The sequence below is a fragment of the Balaenoptera acutorostrata genome, chromosome 19 (assembly GCF_949987535.1).
Source record: "Balaenoptera acutorostrata chromosome 19, mBalAcu1.1, whole genome shotgun sequence".
NCBI classification, from domain to species: Eukaryota; Metazoa; Chordata; class Mammalia; order Artiodactyla; family Balaenopteridae; genus Balaenoptera; species Balaenoptera acutorostrata.
In genome coordinates, this window is record NC_080082.1 from 15,087,355 (window position 1) to 15,110,556 (window position 23,202).

General features: G+C 39.0%; 1 protein-coding gene across 1 annotated transcript in view; it reads right to left on the minus strand.

The window, feature by feature from the left end:
* Positions 1 to 20,877, minus strand: part of AP1G1 (adaptor related protein complex 1 subunit gamma 1) — a 78,777-nt gene extending 57,900 nt beyond the window's left edge. Inside the window, exon 1 of the mRNA XM_007198222.2 lies at positions 20,543 to 20,877. The gene's annotated coding sequence lies outside the window, so the exon portion shown is untranslated. The remainder of the gene's footprint in view (positions 1 to 20,542) is intronic.
* Positions 20,878 to 23,202: the final 2,325 nt, after the last annotated feature.

The window sequence follows — 23,202 nt, forward strand, 5'->3', positions numbered from 1 at the left end:
CAATTATAGTTAGAGACTTCAACATGCTTTCTAAGAATAGAACTATAGACAGAGTATCAGCAAAGGTGTAAAAGATGTGAATGCCATTGTCAACTAACTGGATCTAACCAATACCTATAGAACACCCCAACCAACAACAGAATATACATTTTTCTCAATTACAGAACATTCACCAAGATAGACCATGTCTTGGGCCATTAAAAAAAAAAAGTTAGGGAATTCCCAGGCGGTCCAGGGGTTAAGAGTCGGTGCTTTCACTGCCGTGGCCGGGGTTCAATCCCTGGTTGGGGAACTGAGATTCCGCAAGCCACGCAGACAAAATAAATAAATAAATAAATTTAAACGAATGGAAATTATACAAAATATGGTCTCTGACCATAAGGGAATTAAACTAGAAATCAGTAACAGAAAGCTAACTGTAAAACTCTCTGTGTACTTGGAAATTAAACAATACGTTCCTAAATAATCCATGGGTAAAAGAGGAAATATCAAGGGAAATTCGTAAATACAGTGAACAAAAACATAAACATACATCAAAATCTGAGTTATACACTAAAGCAGTGCTTAGTGGGAAACATACAGTATTAAATGCTTGTATAAGAACAGAAGAAACATGTCAACAATCTGACAATCTAAGGTTCTACTTTAAGAAACTAGAGGGAACTCCCTGGCAGTCCAGTGGTTAGGACTCCAAGCTTTCACTGCTGAGGGTACGGGTTCAATCCGGGTCATCCGTGGTCAACCCTGGTCGGGGAACTAAGATCCCGTGAGCTGTGTGGCACAGCAAAAAAAAAAAAAAAAAAAAAAAAAACTAGAAAAATAGCAAAATAAACCCAAAAGAACTAGAAAAAAGCAAATAATAATAATAAAAAGAACCCAGAAATCAATTAAATTAAAAACAAAAAAATACATCAAGTCAGTGAAACCAAAACCTGGTTCTTTGAAAAGACCAATAAAATTGATGAACCTCTGGCCAGATGATAAAAGAGAAACAATACAAATTACCAATTATTAGGAATGAAAGAGGGGATATCACCACAAACATTAAAAGGATAATTAGGTAATAGTATGAACAACTCAATGCACATCACACCTGGCTATCCATATGCCAAAAAAAAAAAAAAAATGAACCTTGACCTAAATTTCACACCTATTAACTCAAAATGGATCATAGATCTAAATGTAAAACATACAACTATAAAACTTTTAGAAGAAAATATAGGAGAAAACCTTCATGACCTGGGGTTAGGCAGAATTCTTAGACATTATACCAAAGGCACAACCCATAAAAGAAAAAAATGATAAAACTGTTTTTTTTTTTTTCATAAAAAGTACAAACTGTGCTATAAAAAACACTACTGTGCTACGAAAAACACTACTAAAAAAATGGAAAGACAAGTTACAGAGACTGGGATATTTCCAAATCACATATCAACAAAGGACATGTATGTATTCAGAACATATAAAGAACTCTTAAAAACACAACAGTTAAAACAAACCAACCCAATTTTTTAAAACAGGCAAAAGATTAAAATGGATACTTTACCAAAAAGGTATAAGGATAATAAATAAGCATATTTAAAAGATGCTCAACTACATTAGGCCTTAGAGAAATACAAATTAAAACCACAGTAAGATACTTCTACACACCTATTAGAATGGCTAAAACACGAAGTGCTGGGGAGGATGCAGAGCAAATGGAACTCTCATACACCGCTAGAGGGGATGCAAAATGGTACTGCCATTCTCTTAAACAGTTTGACAGTTTCTTATGAACTTAAAACATCCGCTTACCATATGACCCAGCAATCCCACAACTTGGAATTTATCATAGAAAAATGAAAACTTTTGTTCACACAAAAACCTATATATGAATGTTTATAGCAGCTCTGTTCATAATTGCCAAAAACTGGAAATAAAATGCAGTAAATCCATAAAAATGGAACACTATGTAGCAATTTAAAAGGGAACAAACTATTGCTACATGGCATTACACAGCTCTAAAGTATTATGCCTAATGAAAGAAAACTGTCTCAGAAAAGGTTACATATTGAATGATTCCATTTATATGAAATTCTCAAGAAGACAAAACTATAGTGATGGAGAACAGATCAATGGTTGCCAGAGGTTAAGGTTGGGGAGACTAAAAAGGGACAGCCTGTGGAAGTTTTTCTGAGATGATAGAACTGTATGCTAATTGTGGTGGTTATTACATAAATCTATACATGTGTTAAAGTTCACAGGACTGTACACTCCAAAAAAGGTCGATTTTACTGTATGTTAACTGAAAAATTAAAGTTTTTAAAAAGTAAACAAAAAAGCCTTCAATTAAACAATTTAGACCTATTTGACCAGGTACAGTAATATACACTTGGGATATTAAGTAGGCTAGTGAGAAAGTTATTAATTGTTCCAACCTGCTTTAAGACACATTTAACCACTAGTAAAACAAAACTGTTCAGCCTATAAAAGATAATAGCAAACCCTTATTTAAGGGATGGCTGAAGGCAGGTCTCACCTGAAAGATGAAGTCATGTTCTTTGCCAGTAAAGCAGGGATGGGTGACAGGGAACTAAAAGGGGCTCTGCTGAGCTAACCCCCATGAAGGTGTCAAGCTGTCTAGAAAGGAGTTCCTGAGTGGCATGTTGAAACGTAGTGCTTTCCAAACACAGGCAGGTCAGAAAAGGTGCCTGTTAAGCTATATCCCTTTTGGACTTCTAAACAGGTGAACTGAGACTAAAAGAGAGGATAATGCTTTAATTATGTGGAGAAGGACAATGACAAATCTTTGAGAACTTGTATTTCTCTTTATTTCTACCTTAGGGCTTCCCTGGTGGTGCAGTGGTTAAGAATCTGCCTGCCAATGCAGGGTTCACGGGTTCGAGCCCTGGTCCAGGAAGATTCCACATGCCGCGGAGCAACTAAGCCCGTGCACCACAACTACTGAGCCTGTGCTCTAGAGCTCGCAAGCCACAACTACTGAGCCCGCATGTCACAACTACTGAAGCCTGCATGCCTAGAGCCCGTGCTCCACAACAAGAGAAGCCATTATAATGAGAAGCCCGCACACCACAACTATGAGTAGCCCCCGCTCCCAGCAACTAGAGAAAGCCCGCGTGCAGCAACAAAGACACAACCAAAAATAAATAAACAAAGTTATATTTCTACCTTAGATATGTAAGAAAGTCTATTCTAAAATTCCAGCCATTTCAAATCCTGCAAAACAGAAAATCAAAAAGCTTGCATCTATGTTTTGGCCAAAGCACTGAAAGGAGGGAGGCACACCACAGGAACTATGCATTGGAGGTAGTAGCAATTAAAGTCAAAGAATTACAAATGGAAGGAAAAATCACTGGGCTACAGAATTGGGCCTAGTAAGCTAGCCTCTCCTCTGGCCTCCTCCCCAAGTCTTCTTACACTAATAAACCTTAGAGATTATGGTTTTATATTCCGAAGATTTTGAACGACAAAGTTCTTAAATCTTTCAAAAACATACTCTTAACATGTTAAATATTCCTCACAGTTTCTACAAAGAAAAGAACACATTTAAAAGAAATGTTAGCATCAAAACAATAAAAGAAAGATCCTAATAATCAACCACCATTGCCGGCCAAGCTACCTAGGGCAAAGCCGCCTGACTTCTCCAAGCCTCTGTTCCATCAACTAAAAAATAAGGGTATCGAATCAGCTTTAAAAATCTGTGAGGGACTTCCCTGGTGGTGCAGTGGTTAAGAATCTGCCTGCCAACGCAGGGGACATGGGTCAGAGCCCTGGTCCGGGAAGATCGCACATGCTGCAGAGCAACTAAGCCCGTGTGCCACAACTACTGAGCCTGTGCTCTAGAGCCCACGAGCCACAACTATTGAGCCCACGTGCTGCAACTACTGAAGCTGCCTAGAGCCTGTGCTCCGCAACAAGAGAAGCCACCACAATGAGAAGCCCGCACACCGCAAAGAACAGTAGCCCCATTCGCCACAACTAGAGAAAGCGCGCATGCAGCAATGAAGACCCAATGCAGCCAAAAATAAATTAAAAAAAAAAAAAAAAAAAAGGCTGTTGGAGAAAATTCACAACTCTTTCAAAAAAAAAATCTATGAGAACAAACATTTATGATCACATTACATATCATCCTATTCTCAGTTTGTCAATTTTAAAAGTATCATTATTTATAAATCAAAGGTACTCCCTTCATTTGACTGCTTGTACAAAAGCATCTGTACAAGCATCTCTGTACAAGGAAAAAATAAACTAAACCAAACTTCAATAAGGAGCAAAATATCATATACTATACTTAACTGAAATACAGCCATTAAGTTTGAGAATCTTGAATTCAGAAAGCAGCAGGATCAAGGTCTTTAATCAGAAAATGAAAAAAAAAGTTTAACAGTTCAGGGCCCATAAGACTACAGCTATAAAACAGAGAATACAACATCATAAATGACATCAACATAAGCATCATTTAAATCCATTTCAAAATGGAAAGGGAGAATGTAAAAACTTTGGAATCAGAAGTTAGCTTCATGCACCTCTTCTTTTTCCTCCTTGTTCAATTCAATTAGTCACACTACCCCAGAGATGACCTAAGTAACAGGGAAACACGTTATACCAGTAAGTGCCAATCACTCATTCAACAAATATTTGCTGAGCATTCTCTATGCCAGGCATTGCAATAGGTGCTGGGGACTGGCAAGGACACAGTCTCTGTCCTTAAGATCTCAGTCTGCTGAGGAAAACAGATTTTTAAATTCCAGTCACACAATAAAAACCAGAAATTGGGCTTCCCCGGTGGCGCAGTGGTTGAGAATCTGCCTGCTAATGCAGGGGACACGGGTTCGAGCCCTGGTCTGGGAAGATCCCACATGCCGCAGAGCAGCTGGGCCCGTGAGCCACAATTACTGAGCCTGCGCGTCTGAAGCCTGTGCTCCGCAACAAGAGAGGCCGCGATAGTGAGAGGCCCGCGCACCGCGATGAAGAGTGGCCCCCGCTTGCCGCAACTAGAGAAAGCCCTCGCACAGAAACGAAGACCCAACACAGCCATAAATAAATAAATTAATTAATTAATTTAAAAAAAAAAACCAGAAATTGCTAATCAATGACAGAACAGAAAATTGTATTTGTGATAAGCCAAATTTTGTCATGGCCAAACTAACTCAATATAATTAGAAATTTCTTCTTTTGTGAAATTTAGTGATTTCTGGATCAGCCGAACAAATCCAAAATCCCATACAGAAAGATATTTGTAGCACAGTACCAGTACACAATTACTCATCCAAAACCTTTACGGGAAAACTGAGCATTTCCTGAATTTTAGAAAAGTAATACAGTACCTACACTGTACATCATAATTTGCCCACTGTGTCTGGAGCAGCAGTTCCATTATCAAACAATATTTCTGCAGTAACACATAAGAATATTCACACCAAATGAGAGAAATAAATATTACAAACAGCCTCATATCTGGTCAGATCAGACTTTAACACCAAAAGAATTATGAAGAACATCTGGTTTTCAGTATTTTGGGGATTTCAGAACTGATAAGAGATTGTGCACCCTTATCCTTATCCAATGACCCTATCATTGTTTAAAATGATGACCCTGGAGTAAAATTACCTAGGTTTGAATCCAAGCTCCACCACTTATTAGCTGTGTGTCCTTGTGTAAATAGCTTAACCTCTCAGAGTTGTGTCCTCATCTGCAAAATGGGGGAGGGGGGGTGTGAAGTACCTACCTCAATGGATTGTTACAAGAATTAAATTAGAATACATGTAAAATTCTTGGCAAAGTGCCTGACACCCAGTAATCACTAAACAAATGTTGGCCATAATGTTGGCTGTATGAACAAATTATTCTTGCATAAAATAATTTTGAGCAAAAACAAGTTGAAGAAAGATACACAGTATCAATACTTACAAAGGTTTAAAACACATGAAAGTACCTATTCTTTAGAGATACTACAAAAATGCAGTAAGAGTACATGTATAACTGAATCACTTTGCTGTGTACCTGAAACACTGTAAATCAACTATACTTCAATTTTTAAAATGCAGTAATGGAATAAGAAAGAACATGAACGTAAAAGATAACAAATCCAACACAGTGGCACATCTGGGAGGGAGGGGAATATGATCAGGGGCAGTGATCCACAGGAAACTTCAGCTATACTAGTGATGTTTTATTTCTTAGACTAGGTACTAGGTAAGTGAAGGTTTATTATTATTTTCCATATGCTTTACATCTGAAACATTTCTAAAAATTAGATTCAAATACATCTAATCTATGTAATGAATGCTGTAGACTACGTAACATGCTTTTATTACAATGTTGAGGATTTCCTTATTTTTTGAAAGTGTTTACTTGCTTTTCAAAATACTCAAAAACCACGAGATTCCTTAAAATACAACAGCTTAAACACCTATCATAAAAAACAATACTCTATGCTTTTTAAAAAAATTTGGTAAGAATATAATGTATATAGTAATGACTCAGCTATATGGAACATAGCTGAGAATCCAAAACACATTTTCATAATCTCGTGCAGCCAGTAGAGAGCATCACATCAACACACATCTACACAGAATATCTACTTTACTCTATTTGCAGGTTCTTATTCAGCCTTTTCCAGAATAGAATTAGAAAACTAGAGAAACTGAAGAGAGTGGGGAGAGAAAGAAGCTGTTTTGGAAAAGGACACTGATGGTAGTTAAAGTGTCACCTAACAGCAAGGGAAAAAACAAAAACGGTAGCAAAACAAACAAATAAAACTTACATGTAACAGAAACGAGCGTTCAAAAGCATAGTAGCAAGACTAATAAATTCTAGAGATCTGCTATAACAACACTGTGCCTATACAATATTATATTGTGCAACTGAAAATTTGTCAAGAGGATAGCTCTTATTGTATTCTTACCACAGTTTAAAAAATAAAGTTTGTGCCCTTACTTGACTTCTATACTATTAAAAAAAAGTTAAATGATTAATCAAAAAGGAAAAGATCAAATCACTGGTAAATCTCTGCCTTTGACTTTCACAATAATTACCTTAATTTACAGCTTTTTAAAAAATATCCACAATTAAAGCATTTATCTTACACAAACACACACACACACACACACAGAGCATAGTAGTCTGATGATACTTAAGTTTGCTAGCAAAAAGTCTTCAAGTCTCCCTACAGTCCTAAGGGTATTAACAAATTACAAACAGTACCATAATCCATTTTTATAAGACGACCCTGGTTCATCAAGGAATGGTTCAAAAAGATCAACATTTAACATTTAAAGCAGAAGGTAGAAAAAACTGAATATAAAACTATATCCTAACTCACCAAATTATACATTAAATATGTGCAATTTTTTGTCTATTATACTTCAATAAAGCTGTTTAAAAAATAAAGGTAACAATTACATGAAAATAAAAAGTATCCATCGAATAACCAATTTCTAAAAATTATATAGTTCAGATACTGTCTGTTCTTATTAATTTAACTACCTGACCCATCAAGGACTGAGAAAGATATATTTAAGTCTATTACCATGACTGTGTGTCTGTCAACTTCTCCTTTTACATCTAACAACCTACATTTAGTATTTCAATGGTTTCAGCCAATGATTAAATGTCTACATATTTTATATGTACATGCTTGTACACTTTTTCAAAATAAAATGTCCCTCTTTGTCATCTTTTATAAAACTAATAATAAAAAGTAAAACACTAGGACAAGGATAGAAAGGAAACAGAAAAATTAAAAGTCTGACTTGTTAAGGTACAGGGACTGTGGATAAATATATTCTATTTAATTAATGGTTATTTGATAAATAATGATGAAAAATACAGAGAAAAAAAGTGTGAAATTCATTTTGGAAAAATTTCTATCCAAAATGGTTAAACAAAATTAGGTTTTGGAGCTTAAACTAAATTAGATTACTTTACATACCCAAAGTAATCAAAATTATAAATGCTTCACATAGGAAAGAAAAATTTTAAAAAGTAGAAGAGACCAGAAAAAAAAAATGACTGCATATGTTCCAATTCTCTTAAATTTTATCCCCAAAATGGAGAAAATGGTTATTTTCCAAAATCTCCACAAATCCCTTTGTGGGATAAAGATTTTCCTCATACATCAATACCACCTCCAAGCCATAATCTTTTTTTCCTTTGAAATACCTATTTTTCCTACTCAAATATAAGTTCCCTAAAGCCTGATCCTTATTTGTTTTATCCATCCTTGTATTCCTCTTGCCTAAAAGAGTAGGAACTCACTAAATACTGTATTTATTGAATTCTAAAGGCTAGAAGAGTCTTATCTAAAGAAAATATACTTGTCCTTTCCAAAGCATACAAAATAAAGTGCACTGGCTGCTAACAGCTATGGGAAAGTACTCAACCCAGTCCTCTATTCTACCCTGCTCAGTTAACTTTCTTCCTACTTCTGACCTCACTCCTGGGCTGTAAGCTCTGAGCTGACAGCCAACAGTCAAAAACACATAACCAGGACTTCCCTGGTGGCACAGTGGTCAAGAATCCGCCTGCCAATGCAGGGGACATGGGTTCGAGCCTTGGTCCAGGAAGATCCCACATGCAGCAGAGCAACTAAGCCCGTGCGCCACAACTACTGAGCCTGCCGTCTAGAGCCCCTGAGCCACAACTACTGAGCCTGCATGCCATAACTACTCAAGCCTGGGCACCTAGAGCCTGTGCTCCACAATAAGAGAGCCCCGGCAATGAGAAGTCCGTGCACTGCAATGAAGAGTAGCCCCCACTCGCCGCAACTAGAGAAAGCCTGCGTGCAGCAACGAAGACCCAACGCAGCCATAAAAAAAAAAATGTACTTGTTTATTTATTTATTTTTTATTTATTTATTTATTTTTATTTATTTTTAAAAAAAACATATAACCAAGAGGCTGGGGCTCCTGCTTGCTATTTGGTCCTTCTTCCTCTAAACTTAAACCTTAGATTTGAGCTCTAAATCTGAAAAGAAATCCTAAATTAAAAGCGATTTTCAATATCAAAATTATCTCCTTTTCTATCCACTCACTATACTTGAAGTCTTTCTTGCTAAACAATAAGAAATTAGATCTCAGTTAACTTTATCACTCATTACTGTGTAACGCAGTCACAGATTTGTAAGTGTGGCTGAAAATACTTAAGGGACCTAAGTTAACACTGGGCAAAACCCTCCAAAAGAAGTTACTGTGCTTTCTCTCTCATACTCTCCATATGGCCTAAACTTTCAAATTATGCTCCCCACAGAACCTTTATTTCAGATTTTTATCTTGTATGTATATTTGAATTGCTTTAGTGCATTTAAAACTTGTAAAATACTCTGACCAAAACAGTAAGAATGCTTACTAGTAAGAAACTTAAACTAAATTAATCAACAGTATTATGCTTCAATCAGACTTTTACTTTCCAATATATCTTAGAGACACCACCTGTCATTAATATGACTTAGCTGAGTTTTCTCACTGTGTGTTTATGGTTTTCTTTCTTTTAGGGAAAGTGGGCAGGGAGGGGAAGGCAGTGCACATCTATTTCTCCTGTATGAAGAATGTGTTCATAGAAGGGAATGTTCTACAGAGTGAACAAAAAGGAGAGACCAGTGTTAGTACATCATTGTTTGAATAAAAGAGATTAAATCTGGGGATAAGTATTTTGGTCTCTGGAGAGGCAAACACCATTGTGGGACAGGGATAGTTCTTTCATCAAGTTTCACACTGGCCTAGAATGATGAAACACTCAAGACCAGCCAACTTTATATGCTCTGGTTTCAGGCTCACAATGCAGCTTTCACAATGCAGCTTTCTGATTATTAATCACCTCTTAAGTACCTTGCCTCCCAAACACCTCCATACAAGGAACAGAATGCCCTGAAAGTAGACACAGGTAATTCAGTAGAAAAGCATAACCCCTTATGAATTACAACACTGTTATTTTAACTTACACATCAGTGAGTTCCATCAGGATGAATCATTCCTAGGTGAAATACTAAAATGGAATTTCTGGATCTTCAAGGCTAAGGCTGTGCAACGAGTAACCACATTAAGATACCACCACAACCTGTCGAGGCAGCCAGTTGGCATCTCTCTGAGAGATCTTAAGCTCAATTCTCCCTAAAATGCCACAGTGTTACAGGAATCTTTTTTTTTTTTTAATTTAATTTATTTATTTTTGGGTGTGTTGGGTCTTCGTTTCTGTGCAGGGCTTTCTCTAGTTGCGGCAAGTGGGGGCCACTCTTCATCGCGGTGCGCGGGCCTCTCACTGTCGCGGCCTCTCTTGTTGCGGAGCACAGGCTCCAGACACGCAGGCTCAGTAGTTGTGGCTCACGGGCCCAGTTGCTCCGCGGCATGTGGGATCTTCCCAGATCAGGGCTCGAACCCGTGTCCCCTGCATTGGCAGGCGGATTCTCAACCACTGCACCACCAGGGAAGCCCAGGAATCTTCTTTTATGCTTAATTATCCATAACCAAAACTGAGATTTTAAAAATGGATGTATGTAAATGCAAATGTCTACTGAACGATTCAATCACATTAATTCTCATGAAAAGCAATAAAGGCCGAATAGGGCTTCCCTGGTGACGCAGTGGTTAAGAATCCGCCTGCCAATGCAGGAAACACGGGTTCGAACCCTAGTCTGGGAAGATCTCACATGCCGTGGATCAACTAAGCCCGTGTGCCACGACTACTGAGCCTGCGCTGTAGAACCCGCGAGCCACAACTCCTGAAGCCCGTGTGCCTAGAGCCCATGCTCTGCAACGAGAAGCCCCCGCAATGAGAAGTCCGCGCACTACAAACAGTAGCCCCTGCTCACCGCAACTAGAGGAAAGCCCGCGTGCAGCAACAAAGACCCAATGCAGCCAAAAATAAATAAATAAATAAATTCATTTTTTAAAAAGGCCGAATAAACAATGATAGATGAACATGATCAACATCAAATTTGACACAAATAAAATAAAAAGCAATTTTTCACTCTCCTAACCCTGATTTTGGCAAAGATATCTTAGAGTCCTCAATTATCAAAAACTGTCACAAAATTCTCCAAATAAAATCTTAATTTTCTTAAAGATATGCTCCAAAGGATAAGACAAATTTTAAGGGAAATATCTGTGCCTAGTGAGAATATAGATACATTTTTAACTTCTGTATATTTTGATATTTTTCATATAATGACCATGCATAATTTGAGAATTCTTGCTTTGAAGATTCAAACAAATTAACAAAAACTACAAGAATGGATAAATAAAGCAAAACTGCAAACTTCCAAAATAATAAGATGGTATTCATCCTAGAAGGACAGAGTCACAGTTATCTATGGGCATTTTTCTACAGAGTGACATTAGAAAGTTATGAGAAAATGATTTAATACTAAGATAACAAGTTTTCCCTAGCATATTCTTCATGAATCCAAGTTCTGTTAATTTGGGATAGCAAGAAGGGGGTGGGGATGAGGGGCTCTGGTCTATAAGAAATGAAAGATTCATTTTTAACCTATATTTGACATTAGTTAGAAATGGGAAGTCCCACTGACAACAGTGCCGAAAACTATAAAATATCTAGGAATAAATTTAGCAAGAAAGGTACATGAACTAGATGAAGACAGGTATTAAATCTATGAAACCTTTACTGAAGAACCTAAAACTAAAATAAGACCTCAATAAATGGAAACATCATAATAAGGAAAAGTTATCCTCATTAAAAAATGTCAGGCCTCCCAAAATTAATATATGAATACAGTGCAATTCCAAACACTGGGCTTGGGCTTCCCTGGTGGTGCAGTGGTTAAGAATCCATCTGCCAATGCAGAGGACGCGGGATCCAGCCCTGGTCCGGAAAGATCCCACATGCTGCGAAGCAATTAAGCCCGTCTGCCACAACTACTGAGCCTGTGCTCTAGAGCCCGTGTGCCACAACTACTGAGCCCACGTGCCACAACTACTGAAGCCTGCGCACCTAGAGCCCATGCCTCTCAACAAGAGAAGCCACTGCAATGAGAAGCCCGCGCACCACAGAGTAGCCCCCACGCGCTGCAACTAAAGAAAGCCCGCGCGCAGCAATGAAGACCTAACACAGCCAAAAATAAAATAAATTTTTAAAAATTAATTAATTAAAAATAAAAAAACACTGGGCTTTTTTGAGGTTTTCTGAACTCAACAGAATTATTTTCAACCCATACAGATATAAGAATAAATGTTTAAGAACAGTCAAGAAAATGGAAAACTACAGTGACAGGAGCTATTCTTAACAGAGTGTAAGTTTCTATAAAGTTATGATATTCAAGCACAGGGAGATCAGCTCGGTGCTTTGTGACCGCCTGCGTGGGTGGGATGGGGAGGGTGGGAGGGAGGGAGATGCGGGAGGGAGGAGATATGGGAACGTGTGTATATGTGTAGCTGATTCACTATGTTATAAAGCAGAAATTAACACACCATTGTGAAGCAATTATACTTCAATAAAGATGTTTAAAAAATTAAAAAAATTAAAAAAAAAAATAAAAAGTTATGATATTCAAAACAGTAAAATAATGGTACAGGAAGAGTAAAACAGAACATCCAGAAATAGAGCAAACATATATGGGAACTTAACATATGATAAGGTGGTATTTAATTCATTGAGGAAAAGATGGTTTATTTAGTCTAGACATAGTTGGCTCTTTATACAAAGGAAAACCATATAAGACCCCTTCACATTATATAAAAATTAACTCCAGATTAATAAACGCATATGTTATACAACAAAGAATTAATGTACCATAAGATGTTCCTACAAGATAAGGAGAAAAGCAACTTGAAAGAAAAATGAACCAAGGACATAGACAATTCTCAGTAAAGGAAATCCAAAAGGCCAAAAATCATATCAAAAGAGGCTAGCTCCAGCAATAGTCAAGGAAATTAAAATTAAGATGAAACTGAGAAACCATTTACCAACTAGCAGAGCAGCAAAAATTAAATTAAGTAATTACATCTAATGATGAGATGTTATGGAGAACCCACTGCTGGTGGAGATGGAAATTATGACAACCTATTTAGAGAGTAATCTGGCAATAATAACATTTAAAATATAATTCCTTTAACTCAGAAATCCCACCTTGGAGATTCTAGCCTGTAGAAATAATAGCATCAGCAAATAAGGTGACATGTACAAGGATGTTTACTGTAGCGCTGTTCGTAGTGGCAAAATCTAGAAACAGCCCAAATGTCCACAAGAAAATAACTGAATAAATTATGTAGAGTACATCCATACTATGAGACATAATAGGGATACTTAAAAGAACAAGATAGAATTATATTTACTGACCATGATGTGTTAAGAAAACCTTGCTACAGAGTAACATAAAAAGTATGATCAAAAAAAGGTATCCTCTACCTTTTGTAAAAACAAAGAATCCCTATATATGCACATTTATGTTGTATATATAGTACTTGACCAAGCATGGAGAGAAATGTTGAAGTATACCCATAACCTGGTAAAATGGCTGGGGAGTAATAACAAAAGGATTAGGGAAATGAACAGCTTTTTTCGAAGTATGTCTTTAGATTTTTTTTTTTTTTTTTTTAGATTTTTTTCATTTATTACAATGGACCTCTATGATGTTGTAAATTAAATAGATTAAAGACTTTTTAAAAATCCTCAGCACGGGCTTCCCTGGTGGCGCAGTGGTTGAGAATCTGCCTGCTAATGCAGGGGACACGAGTTCGAGCCCTGGTCTGGGAAGATCCCACATGCCACGGAGCAGCTGGGCCCGTGAGCCACAATTACTGAGCCTGCGTGTCTGGAGCCTGTGCTCCGCAACGAGAGGCCACGATAGTAAGAGGCCCGCGCACAGCGATGAAGAGTGGCTCCCACTTGCCACAACTAGAGAAAGCCCTCGCACAGAAACGAAGACCCAACATAGCCATAAATTAAAAATAAATAAATGAATAAATAAATAAAAAAAATTAAAAAAAAAAATCCTCAGCACTATTAAAGTAGATTATTCAAACACAAGGGGAGAGGGACTTCCCTGGTGGCGCAGTGGTTAAGACTCCTTGCTCCCAATGTAGGGGGCCTGGGTTCAAGCCCTGATCAGGGAACTAGATCCCACATGCATGCCACAACTAAGAGTTCACATGCCACAACTAAGGAGCCCGCATGCCACAACTAAGACCCAGTGCAACCAAATAAATATTAAAAAAAATTCACTGTTATACAGCAGAAACTAACACAACATTGTAAAGCAATTACACTCCAATAAAGATGCTAAAAAACAAAACAAAACACAAAGGGAGAGTCAGTAACAAATCACTGAACTATCAACATATTTCCATTTTGGGGGAAAAGACTGAAGTTCTCAACTTACTATTAGTTTCTTCAGCATAATGAATTACAAAATAGGTATTCAAAAGAAAGAAAAAAGACGGCAGGAAGAGTAGATTTCTCTGCTGTCGCTTGAAGCTTTTGCATAAGAAAGAGTCTGAGCAAATTGCAAAGAGAAAAGGATAATATCAATTTTAGAATTAAACATCTAAATAATATTTTCAAAGACACGGAGATAAGGTTTTGTATATGTTCTAAACCTGAAAATAAACTTCACTGACATCAACTCTATCGGTCACAAGTAAATGACCTGTAGTAAACTTCCATAGCTCACTCAGGACCCTGACTGCTTTTGGCTTGACCAATTACCATATATCTGAGGACCTGAACATGTTTCCATATTATTTTCATTCACATCATCTATTCTGCAGAGTAGCTACTAAGTGCCAGGCACTGTGCTATGTACTAGGGATGCCATCAATTAGATAGTTCTTGTCCTCTGAAGCTCAGGAAAAGTAAACAATTCAACAAATACTAAAAAAAAAAAAAGTACTATACTCCTTTGCCTGGTGTAGAGAGGAAGGAAGAATAGGTTCACCAGATGGAAGGGAGGAAGAAAAGCATTCCAGGTATAAGCAGAACAGGTGCAATGAATGAAAGAACATGGAGTATTCAAGGAACAGCAAAAAGTTCAGTGTGTGTAAATAGAATAATACAACCAAGTGCTAGTAAAGTCAAATTGTAAGCAACTTCCTCATTCTACTTTCTTAAATAATCAACACCATCTATTAAGCTTTCATCATGTAAAGTTCCTAAAGAAAATACAGAGGTCATGCCTTCACTGACAGAGAGAAATACACATTTTAAAAAATCAAATACATTTATTGAGTACTATCAGAAAAAGAGGCTCAGGGACTTCCCTGGTGGTCCAGTGGCTGGGACTCCATGCTCCCAATGCAAGGGGCCAGGGTTCGACCCCTGGTCAGGGAGATGGATCCCACGTGCTGCAACAGAGAGCCTCATGCCACAACTTAAGATGCTGCAACTAAGACCCGATGCAGCCAAATAAATAAATAAATATTTTTGAAAAAAACAAAGAGACTCTTTTTTGTTTGGTTGTTTGTTTTTTTAATTTTTGGCCACACAGAGCGGCATGCAGGATCTTAGTTCCCTGACCAGGGATCGAACCCACGCCCCCTGCAGTGGAAGCACGCAGTCTTAACCCCTGGACCGCCAGGGAAGGCCCAAGACTGCTTCTTCTTATGACAGTTTTCCTTCAGTAATCATACCCAAAAAACCCTAATATTTACAAAGATTCAATTAACTCTATACAGTGTACCTATTTTTTCAGTTAGTTTCCCCGTTCATTTCAAACCAGTATTTTCACCATATTTTAAAAGTATCATGTTTTGAAAAATTTCAAAAAGTGGGAAAGGAATCTTCCGTGCAGACTTCAAAAAGGAATTTAAAAAATTAACTTCCCTTCCTTTTCTTCAGCTTGAAACTGAACAATTTCCCAACAGTGAGGTTTAGTAAGTAGCTACTAAACTGAGCTGTAAAAACACTGATGGAACTTCTTTTAATTTGAGTTGTTCAACTGTGTGATCATTTACAAAAGTTACATCTTATAACCAAGTAGTGTACATCATCTATGCTATGACAGTCTTAATTTTAACCCAAAGGCTTATAAGGAGGGGAGTGCAAATACTTTACAGTTGCAAAGATCTAAGTTCATGTCTTTCTCATATTTGCTCTTCCCAAGAATCCATAACATTAACCTCAAAGCCAGATAAGCTGCAAAGCCTAGGATGCTCAGCCCAACACAATCAGCTACAACATGCAAACTGGAGTGAGCAAAGCAACTGCATATCAGGTTACACTGTGACTGCTGTAACAACAGAGAAAAGAGGGTAAAAACTACTTGCCTTTAAGATGTCTTTAATTATTAATAAAGTACAAAGGTCACATATGTTTTCTCCATCTTTAAAAAGAGAAAAAACAATTTTTTTCCTTCTAAGACTGTTTTTCACTGGTAATACTTATAACTCATTGTCTCTCTCCAATGGTCTGAGTAGGCCAACACAAGGCCCCCCCCCAAAAAAGGCAAAATTTCCAAGTACCTAGTGAAAAAAGCATTTCTCGTTTTAATCATATTATCCTAACCCTTGCCCTTTTTTGTACAAAAGTGTTAGTTAATACTGACTCAACAAGTTTGGCAAGTGTGGGTTTTTTTTTTTTCTTCTACTTTTGGACTCTTCAAACTTTGACAAGAGATTGTTCCAGTAACCAGAACTCATTGCAAATTAAGCGTTTTATGTTACTCCTTCAGTGAAGAAAAACCTTACATGTACTTTGAAGGTAGAAATGACGCTTTTACTGATACAAAATTTTCTATACAAAAAGCAAATGAAGGGCTTCCCTGGTGGCGCAGTGGTTACGAATCCGCCTGCCAATGCAGGGGACACGGGTTCGAGCCCTGGTCCGGGAAGATCCCACATGCCACGGAGCAACTAAGCCTGTGCGCCACAACTACTGAGCCTGCGCTCTAGAGCCTGCGAGCCACAACTACTGAGCCCAGGTGCCACGACTACTGAAGCCCACGCACCTAGAGCCCATGCTCCGCAACAAGAGAAGCCACCACAATGAGAAGCGCACGCACCGCAACGAAGAGTAGCCCCCGCTCGACGCAACTAAAGAAAGCCCACATGCGGCAATGAAAACCTAATGCAGCCAAAAATTAATTTTTAAAAAAAGCAAATGGAAAAATCCTAATACTTTCTAACAAAGATGATTTTCAAAACCTATAAGCCAAAAAACATAAGAGCTTAGATAAATCTATATGTTCCCTTAATTTTAAAACTGCTTGCTACTTTAATACCATCCTGCATGAAAGAAACTGAATGTAACAACGGGATGAAAGAACGCCAAAATCAACTGAGAACGATTCATAAAGGAAGACTGAATGACAAGCACCGAAAACAGATAAACAAGTTGCTGCAGTTTGAAGAAAGGTAATAGCTTTAGATTTTCTGAAGCTAAATCTAAATAAGAGTTTTAAAGTTTTGATATCAAATCCTGCTGTATACACAAAAATTTTAAATCCTCAGCAAATGCAAATAAGGGGATTAAGCATTTTGAAAATCTGTTTTGGTATGTATTTTCCCAATTCAATTTTTTTAATTAAAAAATAATCTTTTGGAAAATACTAATTCAACTTTTTCAATTTGCATAAAGAGTTGTTACAAATCACATAAAAACCTGAGTTTTTGTTTTTGTACATGACTGATTTCAAGACTACTTTAAAAATAGTGAGATGAAATATCACCAAGGCATTGCTGACAATTTTTGTACTTTATAGTTTCACTCTAAAATTCATCTTCAAATCTAGAACTGCTGTCAGTGAAACAGATCAAAGAACAAGCAACTGCTCCAAAAGAAAATAAACTGAGGTTTCCTAAACAATGTTTATTTCAAGTATAATCCCAACAACCCCTTAGACAAAGTAGACATTCAAGTATGTGCTGATCAATCAAAGGTGCACTAAAATAGGGGCTTCCCTGGTGGCACAGTGGTTAAGAATCCGCCAGCCAGTGCAGGGTACATGGGTTCGAGCCCTGGTCCGGGAAGATCCCACGTGCCGCTTAGCAACTAAGCCTGCACTAAGCAACTAAGCAACTGAGCCTGCACTGAAGAGCCCGCGGGCCACAACTCCTGAAGCCCGGGCACCTGGAGCCCATGCTCTTCAACAAGAGAAGCCACCACAATGAGAAGCCCACGCACCGCAACGAAGAGTAGCCCCTGCTCACTGCAACTAGAGAAAGCCAGCGCACAGCAACAAAGACCCAACGCAGCCAAAAATAAATAAAATAATAATAAAATTTTTTAAAGTGTGCACTAAAATAAACACTTTACTTATCATTTGCAAGGCAAAGGACGCTTTCTCCAATTGAATGCAAACTACCTAAGAATGAATGACATTTAAATACCAGTACATAATACCATGAAATGAACTGAGTAAATAACACGTATCTGATAGCTCTTCCAATAGCTTGTTTTAAAAGCGTATCTCAGAGACTTCCCTGGTGGCGCAGTGGTTAAGAATCCGCCTGCCAAGGCAGGGGCCACAGTTCGAGCCCTGGTCTGGGAAGACCCCACATGCCGTGGAGCAACTAAGCCCGTGCGCCACAACTACTGAGCCTGCGCTCTAGAGCCCGCGAGCCACAACTACTGGGCCCATGTGCACAACTACTGAAGCCCGCACACCTAGAGCCCGTGCTCCTTAACAAAGACAAGCCACCCCAATGAGAAGCCCACACACTGCAACCAAGAGTAGCCCCTGCTCACTGCAACTAGAGAAAGCCCGTGCGCAGCAAAGAAGACTCAACGCAGCCAAAGATAAATAAATAAATAAATTTATTTATTTATTTAAAAAATAAATAAAATAAAAAATATATATAAAAGTGTATCTCAGAGATGGAACATTTCAGTAACAACTACAAGGGGATACTTAGTAAATGAGTGAGGATTCCATATATGTTCTGTTTGACAGTTCTTTAAACCATAAGAGAAACTCCATAGCTTCAGAGTAAATACACAAATAGTAAATAAATTTTTGAAAAGTCTCCTTAAAACAAATAACAAGAACACTATTTACAATGAAAACATTCACTCTTCTACTAAGACATCATAGGACTAGTACAGGAATTTATCTACCTGATAATAACCTGATAAGAACAACGCACTTTTACATGGATTAGAAGTATTAAAAGATTTGATACAGTTCAAGTTATAAATTTAAGTTTCAGCAGTCACTAGGCTACAATCTCAAATAAGTTATTTCTCTTTTGCAGATGTTAAAACGCAGGCTGAGGTGAAATAGAGGTGACTCAATCACACCTAACTTGAAATGTAAGAAATAATCAGTGAACTGCAGTGAAATGCTTTTTATTCAAGCATGCTATACTGCAAAACATACGTTAAGAGTAGAATAAAAGTGGTGAAATTATGGGTACCTGGAGAGTCTATATTTTTAAAACAAAAGTTAAGGGGTATACAGCCTGACAAGCACTATGGAGAACAGTAAAAGTGAGTATTTAAAATCCAACTATCCCCAGAAAAATCCGATACTCGAAGTCAATCCAAGTATCTTTAGAGTTAGTCAACGAAGAACACTACTGTACAAACCACTTGAAAGTTAAAATCACTAAGAAATTTTCATTCACTCCTCTCTTCTGTTAACTAATCCCTACAGTACCCAAAAAAGTTACTTTCCTTTCTACCAATGTCAGATTAAGATTCTTTTTCAAAAAAAAAAAATTATTTTTCACAGGCAGATTTCCATGGGCAGGGATATACAACATTAAGAAAAATACTAAGTGTCAAAAAGTACCCAAAAGCTAAGTATTCAGCATAGGAAGGGAATCCACAAATGAGAAAACATTTGACAGCCTCTCCCTACCACCTTCCCCCCAAAAGCCCTTTAATGAGCTTTATAAACATTTACTGCTGAAGTACACTCTGAGCGAGTGGTTCGACGAATCTCCTACACCTAACAAGGAAACACAACCAACGTCCCGACTCTGTCAAGCGGTCAAGACCGGGAGAATTATTAGTTATCGACGCCTGCAGGATCAGGAGTTTGAGAGAAGGGTAAGCAGTGTATTCGCAGGTGAGTTTAAGAAAATAGAGGAGGAAAAAAAAAAAAAAAAGCCCGGAAAATTGGGAAAGAAGTTGGTGGGAAGGCTAGAGAGAAGCGAGGCCAATGTCCAGTTTGAAGAGAACGGCAATGCAGGCGCAGACGACGTTTAACTGAGCATTTGCAAGTGCTGAAGAGAGATCCACGAAAGACCTGACCCAGGTACAAGATACAAGAACGCTGATACGTGGCATAGAGAAGACACGCGGGGGTGAGACCCGCCCCGCAAACCCAAGGCTCTCTGAATGAGCCCCACAAGGAGGAGCGCAGCCTGAGAAAGTCAATGGGTCCAAGGAGGCCCGCACCGGCCGGGCAACGCCACAGCAAGGAACGCAGCCGCGCGCGGACCCTCCCGGTCTGACGCCTTGGGGTCGGCGCTCAAGAAGTCGTAACAACCCCTGAGCTCCGGGCCCCTCCTGGCCCAGCTTCTCTCCTCTCTTCACCCCCCACGGTCTGGGACTGGACACCTGGGATTGACAGGAAGCTTCTGGCCGAGCGCTCCCGGCAGGCGCGGGGTAAAAAAGGCAATACGCTCTTAGCGCCGCGAGTGACACTCACCGGCCCGAAACCTCGAATGAAACCTGCAGCTCCGGGGGCGGCGGTAGCAGTGGCAGCAGGAACCGAACATCCAAAATGGCGGCTCCCTCGGCCTCACCACCGCTACTGCAGGCGGAGGGATCCTTAGGTCGGAAGGAGTTTTTAACTAACTTTGCACACTATCGCAGAAACTTCGGTCCCTATCTCCCTCTGCTTGTCGATCCCGCGTCTCCTGACCGCAACTTCTCGTGCCTCCCCTCTCCTATTATCCAAGAACTGGGACCCCGCCGAGGACTATTTGCCAAGGAGGAGGTGACTGCTCCTGCCAGAGCGACGCAAAGCGTAGCAAGGAACGGGGCTGTCACTGATGACGCGAGACGCTGCTGCCGAGTCACCGCTGCGAAGAGTCTGAGCGAGAAAGATCCGGTCGACCCCGGAGCCCACGGACATTGGTTCCGCTTTGGGGGGTGGGCTGGGCTACCAGGAAGTGGCGGGGCCACCTGAAGAGGGTGGGGCTAGCAAGGTAGCGAAGGAAGTGGGGAGGCGAGGCAGGTGCGGGCGGAGAACACTGAACTAGGCTGTGCTGGTCCTAATCCACCAGAGCCCCAAATTCTCACCTATCACGTTTGAGACCTTAGCTTTCTCTTTAGGTTAACTTCAGGAACATGCTCCAAGTGGTCTTGGATTCTGAGGTTTTTATGGCATCTTTGCAATGTATTTTATAAAAATAAAAAGAGAGGATGACACAGAAGAATAGATTCCAAGCCCAGTATCACCTTTCAACCTGTGCATTGAAAAAGATATTTAAACTCTCTGGGCTTCAATTTCCTCAAATGTAAAAAAGAGAGGATTTGGACTAGTGATAGCTAAAACCATTCCAGAATGGGCTTTCTGACTGTGATTCCATGCACTAATGACCTGAGCCAAAAACAGTCCAACCATACAGGTCCTGGCTTGATAAATAATCACTAACACCTGACACGAATATTTTCCATGTTTATGTAAAGAGAGCCAAGATATCTTGGCCCGTTTAAAGGAAAGGTGACCCTCCATTCCTTCAGATGAAATGGCAATAAAGTATCCCTGAAAGTGAATAAAGCAGAGCACTTAGCTAGATGACAAAGAGAACTGAACTAACCACAAATCTTGAGTTTAGGACCTGTCATCGGCAGGAGGTTGTACTTTTTTACTTTGCTGGTTTCATTCAGGGGATTTCAAAACAGTTTACAAAAATTGAATTGAGTAGGCCCGCCTGTACAATTTCGTTCTTGAACTACTGGGGCATGCCAAGTGGCAGTAAAGAAAGGAGGCCAAGGGCGTAATAATAGTAATTATCATTTTTCATTATTAAATATTGATATCACATTGTTTATAAAAGCATCTTCATATATGTAATCTAATTTGACCCTCGCGACAACCTCCTGAGTCAGACTTGACACGCATAAGTAACTTAGTTTTACAAATAAGGAGACTGAGGCTCAGAGAAGCTGTAACTTGCTAAACGACCCTCCCTCTCCCTTCCCCCACTGGGGTTGTCTATGTGGTACCACCTTACGAGTTAGAAAATTGTAGGTACCCACTCACCCTCCCCCACACTCAGAGTGGTATCAACCAAGAGCAAATGATTTGGGGAGCAGAATGCTTATGGAATTCAGTCACCTCATATCCCCTCCATGCACTACTGTATAGTGCAGCTCTTGATCACAGGGCAAGTAAAGTGTAAAACTAGAACACCATAATAATGCCATAATGCAGATTTCACTGAGGTATAGCTATACATGCTAAAGTACAGTATGGGGCTCCTGTAAAAGTAAGGAGTTTGAAAGTTCCAAAGCAGTTACCTACAGCATTCTGTTTGCAAGTCACAAAAATTTGCTTAGAAGTCGAATTTAAGTGTTTACCATTGCAAACCACAAAAGAAAAGTTAAACTATCTTCTTAAGAAACAGGAAGACGCTTGGATTCTACCACGCCAAGTGGCAGAACATTAAAGAGAAAATGACAGACATTATAAAATGTAAACCCTCTTCATGTATTTTTTTACTTATATTTATCTTTATAATTACCAAGCTCCTCTTGTAATGCAACTGAAAATTAAAAGCAATTGACCCAATATATAGCATAATCATCATTATCCTGGGATCTTTGGTTTCTGTGGCTGGCTATTAAAGTTTGGGAAAACTTACTGCCCATCTACTCAAACATAACCTCAAATTTCAGATAAATGAATTACAGCACATCAATAAAGTAGAATACTATGCTGCCAATAAAAATGAAGCTATACCTCTATCTTTATTAGCAGGGTATGGCAGATTTTTTAAAACATATTACAAAATAGTATTATAGGGCTTCCCTGGTGGCACAGTGGTTAAGAATCCACTGGCCAATGCAGGGGACACGGGTTCAAGCCCTGGTCCGGGAAGACCCCACATGCTGCCAAGCAACTAAGCCCGTGCACCACAACTACTGAGCCTAAGCTCTAGAGCCCAGAAGCCACAACCACTGAAGCCCACCCACCTAAAGGCCGTGCTCCACAACAAGAGAAGCCACCGCAATGAGAAGCCCGCGCACCGCAATGAGGAGTCGCTCCCGCTCGCCACAACTAGAGAAAGCCCGCGCGCAGCAACAAAGACCCAACGCAGCACTAAATAAATAAAATAAAATTTTTAAAAATAGTATTAT